Below are 9,643 nucleotides of genomic sequence, written 5' to 3' on the forward strand. Positions count from 1 at the left end.
CCTTACGGTGCACCTGTGTCAATTGTCAGCGAGGAGGAGATGTTACTACCGATCCGCACTGACTGTGGTCTCCTGATAAGGAAGCTGAGGATCCAGATGCAGAGGAAGGTACAGAGGCCCAGGTTTTGAAGCTTGTTGAATAGTACTGAGGGGATGATGGTGTTGAACGCCGAGCTGTAATCGATAAACAGTAGCCTGACGTATGTTGTGCAGTTGTCTAGGTGCTCCAAAGCAGAGTGGAGAGCCAGTAAGATTACGTCTGCTGTAGACCTGTTGTGGCGGTAGGCAAATTGCAGCGGTTACAGGTCCTTGCAGGAGTTAATTCTAACCATGACCAAACTCTCAAAGCACTTCATCACAGTAGATGTGAGTGCAACCAGGCGATAGTCATTGAGGCAGCTCGCCCTGCTCTTCTTGGGCACCGGTATGATTGCTGCCCTTTGAAGCAGGTGGGAACCTCCGACCGCAGCAGTGAGAGGTTGAAGATGTCCTTGAGCACTCCAGCCAGTTGTTGGCACCGATTTTCAGTACCCTGCCAGGTACACTGTCAGGGTCTGACACCTTGCAAGGGTTCACCCCCTTGAAGGATGTTCTGACATCGGCCTCCGAGACAGATCACAGGGTCGCCGGGTGCTGTGGGGATTCACACAGGTGTAGTGTTATTCTCCCTTTGAAAGCAATGCATAGAGCACGTTGAGCTCATCGGGGAGTGAAGCGTCACTGCCATTTATGCTGTTAGGTTTTGCCTTATGGGAAGTAATGGCATGCAAACCCTGCCACAGCTGTCCTGCATCTGATTGTGTCTCTAACTTCACACAGGATTGCCTTTTCGGTCTCACGATGGCCTTCTGTAGGTCGTACCTGGACTTCTTGTAGGGTTCTGGATCGCTGGTCTTGAACGCCACAGATCTAGCCCTCAGCAGGCTGTGAATCTCCTGGTTCATCCAGGGCTTCTGGTTTGGGAAGACTTGGTATGTTCTCGAAGGCACACACTCATCAACGCAGGCCTTGATGAAGTCGGTTACAGCCGTGGCATATTCATTCAGATCCGCAGACGAATCCCTGAATATGGTCCAGGATGGTATATATAGAATGGTAACTTCAAGTTTATAGAGTAAACTTTCCATCAGTTTGGCTCTGAAACAGCAGAGGAACCAAGAATGCCAGTGTTACAATGGTGCGCAGAGGAAGCAGTTGCTGTGGTTCTGAAGCTGGCGGCGTGTTGTATGCTCAAGCAAACTTACTTTCAAAGCATGCACAGCTAGTGGGGTGTGTGTGTGCTGGAAGAAGGCAGGTGGACATTTGCCTGTAGACAATGATTCCCTTAACTGAAGAGATGCCTTGTCTGTTTTGAAACAGCCACCGAAGTCAGAGACAGAAAACAATTACAGAGAATCAGCATCGCAGACAAACTGGTCTGATGTAGTGTTCGGACTTACTTCTTCCATGCTAACTACCTCGACCTATCCTGTGCCTTCCAAACTCTTCTTCCTCATCAGTATCAAAACTTCTTTAAGAGTCACTAATATATTGATAAAGAAATTAGGAGAAACTTTTTGATTCACAATGATGTGAGTGTTGGACATGTTACCACATTGATCCAATGGGGTGAATAGATGCCTTTACCAAGAGGGAGGAAAGAGTAAGAGTAGGCTACCTGGCCACCATTTAATAATCACGGCTGACCTATCACCTTAGTGCCACTTTCTAGCACTCATCCTGTATCTTTTGATTCTCTCAATATCCAGAAATCTATCAATCTCTTGCTTTGAATATATTCAAAGACTGATCTTTGACAGTCCCCTTGGTTGGAGTATTCCAAAGACACTTCCTTTCATCTCAGTCCTGAATGGCCAGCTACTTATTGAGAGACTGTGACCCCTGGTTCAAGACACCCCAGCCAGGGAAACATCACCCTGCATCTGCATTGTCAAGCCTTGTAAGGACTTTGTATTCTTCTAAACTCTAGAGAGTATAGGCCCAGGCTGCTTAATCTCCTCAGGCGACAAACCTACCATCCCAGGAATCAATCCGTTGTCTATCACAAGTATATCAATCCTCAGATGGGGAGACCAGACCTGTGTACACAATGGATCAGTGCAGTTTATTTGGGTACAAGAGTTAAAGACTCCCAGCGCAATTATATAGGGCAATTATATAATTGCAATAAGATGTCTTTAATTCTTGTACTCAAATCCTCTTGTACTATAGGATCATGTACTATTTGCCTTCATAATAACCTGCTGGCCTTGCATGTTAACATTCAATAATTCACATACAAGGACACTCAGGTCCCTCTGAACAACAACAACTTCCAGTCTCTCAGTATTTAAAAGATACTCTGCCTTCCTATTTTTTCTACCAAGTGGATGAAGTCACATTTTTCCACATTTAACATAACATGTTAGAATTATGCAACACCCAAGGGAGTTCAGCCCATCGACATAGTCTGCACTGTACAAAATGCCTGCCAACTCATGGCACCCTACTGCTTTGTATTTGTGGTCTGTACATTTCAAGTAGTTATGTAATTCTGGTTAGATTGCTGTACTACATTTCTCATCCACCCCTTTGTCCAGTACGTTCCAAATCATAATCATTTGCTGGGTAATTGTCTTCTTAACCTACATTGAATAATATCAAGATTTGTCTGGCTACTGACCTTTCTGCTACGAGAAACTATTCCTCTTAGTTATGCTATCAAATATGGATTGGTAAGTAACACGTATCTTTTGAGCCACCAAGTAGCAATGCCTAATTCCAACCATCTGCCCTTCCATTCAATGGCATTATCATCACTGAGTCTTCTACCATCAATATCGTGGGGCGTCTCCAGTGACCAGAGAATTATCCAAGAACAGGTCAGAGACCGGCTACCCTGAGGTGAGTGACTCATCTCCTGACTTTCCAAGGCCTTCCCAGCATCGACAAGGCACAAGTCCCGGGTGTGATGGCATGCTCGCCAGCATCCTGGATGAGTACAGCTCCAACATCTCTCAAGAAGCTTGGCACCGTCCAGAACAGAGCAAACCATTGTTACTCAGCCTACCACACTAAGCACTCATTCCCTCCACCTCTGGCGTACAGTGGCTGCAGTGTGTACCATCTTCACAACGCATTGCAACAGCTTGCCGAGGATGCTTTGACAGAACCTCCCAAACCCAGGGTCTCTGTCAGCATGAAGGACATGGGCAGCAGACACATGGGAACACCACCACCTCTGGGCAAACCTCCCAATCACACACTGAAACAAATTGTATTCCTTTGTGTTACTCGATCAAGTTCCACCAACTCTTATGGGAGCAGCTTCACCGGAAGGATTCCCAGATAGGGGTGGAGTGCTCTGCACAACTGGTATCCCTTGTGACCTTGTAATGATAAAGGAAAATAGACACAGGGTAACTGGGAGTGCAGGCTCGGTTAATAGGAGTGCTGAGGAGGCAGGTAAATGTACATGGGTGGTGCAGTGAGAGGAGGGTGCACCTGAGCAAGCAGCTTGGTTGCCTGGTTACCTTCACCCACCATGTACTTGGCTCTGGTAGGGGGTCACTTGTTGCATTACCCCTGCCCCCGTATCTGAACCACCTGGGGAGGTCTTGGAGGCCGGAGGAGGAGGACCCTTCTCCCAGGTAAGGCTACCTTCTATCCTCACAGCCTTACCCTGCAAGATAAAAGGGAGAAGGTCACACTCCGATAATCTGTGATCTGGTGACTCAGAAATCATTGTGGTTCGGCATCTGGCTCACTGGGTGATGTATGCTGCACTCCCTTCCCACACACCGGGGCCCCTGTTCCCACGATCCCCTTCACTCACCGGGGCCCTGGTCCCACACTTGTCGGACAGAGGAACAGAGTTCATGTTTCAGTTCAGAAGCCTTTCATCAGAACTGGTGCCAACCTGAAACGTTAACTCTGTCTCTCCATCCACAGATGCTGCCTGACCTGCTCAATGTTTCCAGCACCTTCTGTTTTTATTTCAGATTTCCTGCATCTGCAGTTTTGTTTTAATTTTAATGTAACGGGAGGATTAGTTTGTGTGTGAGTCAATGTGATGCAATAGAGCAGGTCTGCTGCAGAAAAGCACTTGTCTGCTAAAGTTTGATGGCTAAGAACATGAATCTTGGGAGTCCAAGTTTTAACACTCCCTCTCTGTAAGTCTGGGAGCCCAGCCCAGCACACCCCATGCAGCCAAAATACAATGGAACAAGTACTTGCATTGGTGCATATCACTGGTCAGGTGTCCTTCAATAGTCAGAGCTTTGGCGTCAGCACAGGAGGAGGACCACAGGTGCATGGTGCTTGAATGCTTATAAGCACTTACGTGGCATCAACAGGGAAAGCAATGAGCTACATATTGAAAGTTTACTCGGCAGGAGTGTGACCTTAGTGCCAGAGACATTAGGATGAAGGGTTGTGGGTCACTGGCACAGCACCATTGTAACACAGCTCCTTAAGGGCAGAAGAATCTCCAATCCCCAGCACACACCCCTCTCCTATTTCTCTTTATCTGGGCCCTCTTTAAATTGTACCAGTTACTGTGTATTACTTTTCCTCATCCCCTCTACTAAGAGGTTTCACCTTACACATTAAACATTATCTGTCATGTTTTTATTCACTTCAGGAGCCTGACCATGTCTGCCCCTGTCGTCGTCTACTGCATTTCCTAGTTTTGTATCCCTTTGCACTTTAAGACGATGTTCAGTGTGGTCAAATCCAAGCCACTCATCACATATCAAAAACAGAAGTGGTCCCAAATATGACCCCTGGGGAAACTATTGGATAATTCACTCCTGTGTGAGAGATAACCATACACCTCTCCACTTTCTGTCCCACAGCTGATGTCTAATCCACTCAGGCACTCCTCCTCCAATCTCCTCATCTTAATATCTCTTTTGTGCTGCATTATCAAACTTTTTTTGCAGACCACTTCATTATTGTTTAATAGAATTCAATAAAATTAATCAAACATGATTTATCCTTGACAAACCAGTGCTAACATTCTTTATGTTCAATGGTAACACTCTAACATAATGTGCCCATCAAATACAAAGCCTAATTTCCAGTGTTGGCAGTCCATATCATATAAAGCGACGCTTAGATGGATAAAATTGCCCAGCCAACTGGAAAAAGAAACATTGGCCCGTACTTGGAGTCATAAAGTTATACATCATGGAAACAGGCCCAACTCATCTATACCGACCAAGTTGCCTAACTGAGCTGGTTCCACTCGTCTGCCTTTGGCCCATATCCCTCTGAACCCTTCCTATCCAGATGCCACTTAATTTTGAAGTCCTGATGCAGGGTCTCAACCCGAAACGTCGACAATTTCTCTCCCCTCCCAGACACTGCTCGACCCGCTGAGTTCCTCCAGCAGATTATTTTTAGCTCCAGATTCCAGCATCTGCAGTCCCTTGTGTCACCATTTAACTTTGCCCTGAAACATTGCCCCTGTAATTTTCCCTGCCGCAGTAGGTGTCAGGCTTATTCTTCCCCCCTTTTTCAAATGGGGGCAACATCTGCTATCCTTCAGTCCACCCACACCATCCCCATATCATGGGAGAATGGAAATATGCCTCCAAAGTTGGAAATGCCACTCATTCTTCACTAAGTAAACTGGTCTCCCATCACTTCTGAGTCGTCACTTTTCAACATCGAGGATGTTAAGTACTTTATCTTTATTATTTTTTATTTAATATAATCTTGCTTTTGTCTCCTCCTCTACTGTAATATTGGCAGCATCCTCTTTACTTAAGACTGATGCAAAGTAAACCATGCTTCGATTAATTTGATTGAAGAGAAATTTGAGAAAATAATGGAAGGGGCTCAATGGGGTAGACAGTTGATTTTATTTATAACATCACACAGAGATACAGCACGGAATCAGGTCCCAGGACCCACCTTGCCCATCTCAACCATCAACCAACCATTTGCACTAATCCTACATTAATCCCATTTTTTATTCTCCCTTTATTCTTATTAACTCTCCCCAGAATCTACCAATCACCCACACACTAGGAGCAATTTACAGTGGCTAATTAACCTACCAACCCGCACATCTTTGGGATGTGGGAGGAAACCCACGCGGTCACAGGGAGAAAGTACAAACTCCACACAGGCAGTGCCCAAGGTCAGGATTGAACCTGGGCCTCTGGTGCTGTGAGGCAACGGCTCTACCAGGTACGCCACTGTGCTGCCTTCCAAAATATGGAGTTGCAAAAGAAGCCTATCCAACTGCAATTTCCTTGTGGGGTAAGAGGAAGAAAGGTGAATGGTGTGGAGCATGTGTGTAGGATCTAGAGAAACTAAGATTATTCTCCCTTGGGCATGGAAGGTTAAGAGAAGGCTTATATGAAGTGTTCAAAATTATTAGTTTTGAGGGAGTAAATAGGGAGATACTTTCTAGGCAGAAAGATCAATCAGCAAAAAAAAACTGGCAACAACAAAGGGAAGATGGGATTTTTTTTCTGCAGAGGAGTTGATATGAATGTATTGCTTGAAAAAGTGGTAGAAGCAGATTCAACGTTCACTTTCAAAGGGAAAAGGGACTTTCACTTAAAAGGAAGAAATGGGGAAAATGCAGGGACATGGGACAACTCTGATAGCTCTTTTAAAGAGTCACAGACATAATGGACTGAATGGCCTCTATCAGTGTTGTATTGTTCCCTGATCAACAATAAGAGGTGGGGCCTTGTTGTCTGCGATAGGTTATTGCAAACACTGCATAGTGTGGAAACGCAAGTAGCCTCTCCATTCACTCAAGACAGCCAAGTGCATTTTATCAACAGCCCAGAACACAAAGAGCATTTGCCCATCGCTGTTACTCGAAACGCTCCTTGCAATGCAAAGGCTGCCAGGTTGATGACATCACAGGATGAGATTGAAAGGACCAGAGAATGGTACTTTCTTTTGTTGCTTGAATATTTCTGCTTTTGTACACCAGCAATGATTGACAACTAAATATTTGCTCTGCATCTGCTTTGTACGACTGTGCACCTAAGAAGACAACTTTAATCTTCCAAACCTCCTCATGGCTACACAAAGTAAACCCCAAAACAGACAGACACAGTCTCAACTCACCACCCCACTGAAATGTAGATCAAAGAGGTGCACTTACATGGAGCTAATCATTATGATGTCCTTAAGCACTTTTGAAGTTCATCACTGTTTAAATTTTGGAAATGTGGCAGCCATTTTCCACATGGCATGGATCTAAATATAGCAATGCAACAACAACCAGATCATCTGCTTCAGTGATGTTGGTGAGGATATAGATTTTGGCCAGGATATTTGAAAGAAGGTCCTGTTGTTTCTTGAACTAATGTTGTGGAACTTTTAGGTTGGCTTGAAAGTCTCAACCAACAGATGTCTCCCCCAACAATGCAGTGCCCCCTTAGTACAGCACTGTGGTCTCAGTCTGTTTGACATGCTCAGGTCTGGTGTGGGGCTTCACCCCAACCAGCTGCATTGGCTCAGAGGTGAGAGCTCTCTCTACAGCAGAGGCAAAAAGCTGACACCTGACTGCTAAGTTGAAGAGCCAATTCATCATAGTTACACAGCATTAAACATTAACATTCAATTGCTTTTGCTAGACAATTTAGCAATAGAAGTTTAAAAACAAATTATTTTATTGTTGGAGGGTTGGATGGGATGTAGAAAAAAGGAGTTTGTATTCTTTTCACATTTTTTAATACTATAGAAGCCAACCCAGAGGAAATATTCCATGGGTTGTAAAAACCCTTTGGGATGTACAGAAATATAAGATGCTATATCACTGCTGGCCTTATTGTTCTTTCCAGTTTTGATCATGTTTAATGTGCCCATCAAATACCAAGCCTAATTACCAGTGTTAGCTGTCCATTATCAATATAAAGCGATGCCTAGATGGATAAAATTGCCCAGCCAACTGGAAAAAGAAACATTGGTCATGAAACCTTTATCTTCTATTTCAATGTTCACAAGCAATTCATATATTCATAGGCTTAGAGAGCGCTGGTTGTGTTGTGGTGTGATGGATTTCAGAATTAGAGCGTAAGAAATGGGAGTGGGAGTAGGCAATTCAGCCCTTCGAACCTGCTCTGCTATTCAGGTCATGGCTAATTCTTTATTTCAGTGATACTTTCCTGCACCAACCCCATATCCATGGTTCTTGGAACAAATTTAAAAACATATTGTATTATCATGTTTCAGTATCCATTATCCTTTGGCTTGACTTAGAATGATCTTCTTTCAACCCCATAAGAAACCATAAAATTTTTGGGAGTCAGAGAGATACAGCACAGGAACAGGTCTTTCTGTGTCCAAGTCTGTGCCGATTGCTAACCACCCACTTAACACTGATCCCACATTCCCATCAACTCCCTCCAGATTCTACCCGTCACGCACACATCAGTGGCAATTCACAGTGGCCAGTTAACCCACCAAACCGCACGTCTTTGGGATGTGGGAGGAAACGAGAGCACCTGGAGGAAACCCATGTGGTCACAGTGAGCACATGAAAACTCCACACAGACAACGCCTGAGGTTGGGATCAAACCTGGGTCTCTGGCACAGTGAGGCAGTGGCTCTACCAACTGTACCAATGTACCTCCCTGATTGTGAGAATAAGCTTGAGTCCTGACTGCGTTGTCATATGGAGATCAGACAACAAAATCAAAGTCAACACAACTCAAAGTGGAAATTTGAATGTTTCAAATACACTTAGAAATATGCAAAACAGCAAACCATAAAACCCATAAATTTTGCAAGCATATCCAGAACCATTTGCGAAACTGTTTGTAGAACCAACAAGTGGTTGGGTGGAACAGATTTAGGGTTCAGTAGCAAACCAGATCTAAGTCACAATCTGAAAGAAAGATCAATATGCCAATCAAAGCCTAAAACCTATTGCGGACTTTAATGGAATAACCCAAGGTGAACACCTTAAGTTGGATGGAACTGTTTGTGTAACTATGGAATAGCTGTGGGAAGTATACAGAAATTCAGTACAATATAAAACCAATATTGCTACTTGAGGTTTGTCTAGCAAACAAGCAGAAATTCCTGCAGTGAAAGTCAGGGTCACCCTCACCATCGGAAACTTTGCCTCAGGATTCTTGCAAGTTGCCTCTGCTGACTTATGCCACAGGACGTTTCACTGCTTACTGCAGCAGCTTGCAAACCAGCCAAGTGCAAAAGCTTCTATTGTTGATAAATGTAACAACTGCATTTTAAACCTCTGGTTTTAGACAACTCGGGCATGGGAAAAGGTTTCTTACTATTTATCCTATATGTGCCTTGCATAATTTGGTACACCTCTTACAGGTCCCCCCTCAGCTGGCTCTGCTACAAGGAAAGCAAACCCAGTTTATCCAGTCTCTCCTTGTTTCTGAAGCCCTCCATCCCAGGCAACATCCTGGTGAATCTCCTCTGCACCCTCTCCAGTGCAATCACCTCCTTCCTATGCTGTGGCAACCAGAACTGCACACAATATTCCAGCTGTGGTCTAAGACCTCCCTGCTCTTATATTCTATGCCCTGGCTAATGAAGGCAAGTATATAAAGAATAAAAGACATTGAGGTAGTATAAGCTGTTGCCCCAGAAACAAATATGCCTACTGACTTCTGCATGTGCAACTATCAATAAAAAGCATCATGCCAAACTATAG

The sequence above is a fragment of the Pristis pectinata genome, chromosome 1 (assembly GCF_009764475.1).
Source record: "Pristis pectinata isolate sPriPec2 chromosome 1, sPriPec2.1.pri, whole genome shotgun sequence".
Lineage (NCBI taxonomy): Eukaryota > Metazoa > Chordata > Chondrichthyes > Rhinopristiformes > Pristidae > Pristis > Pristis pectinata.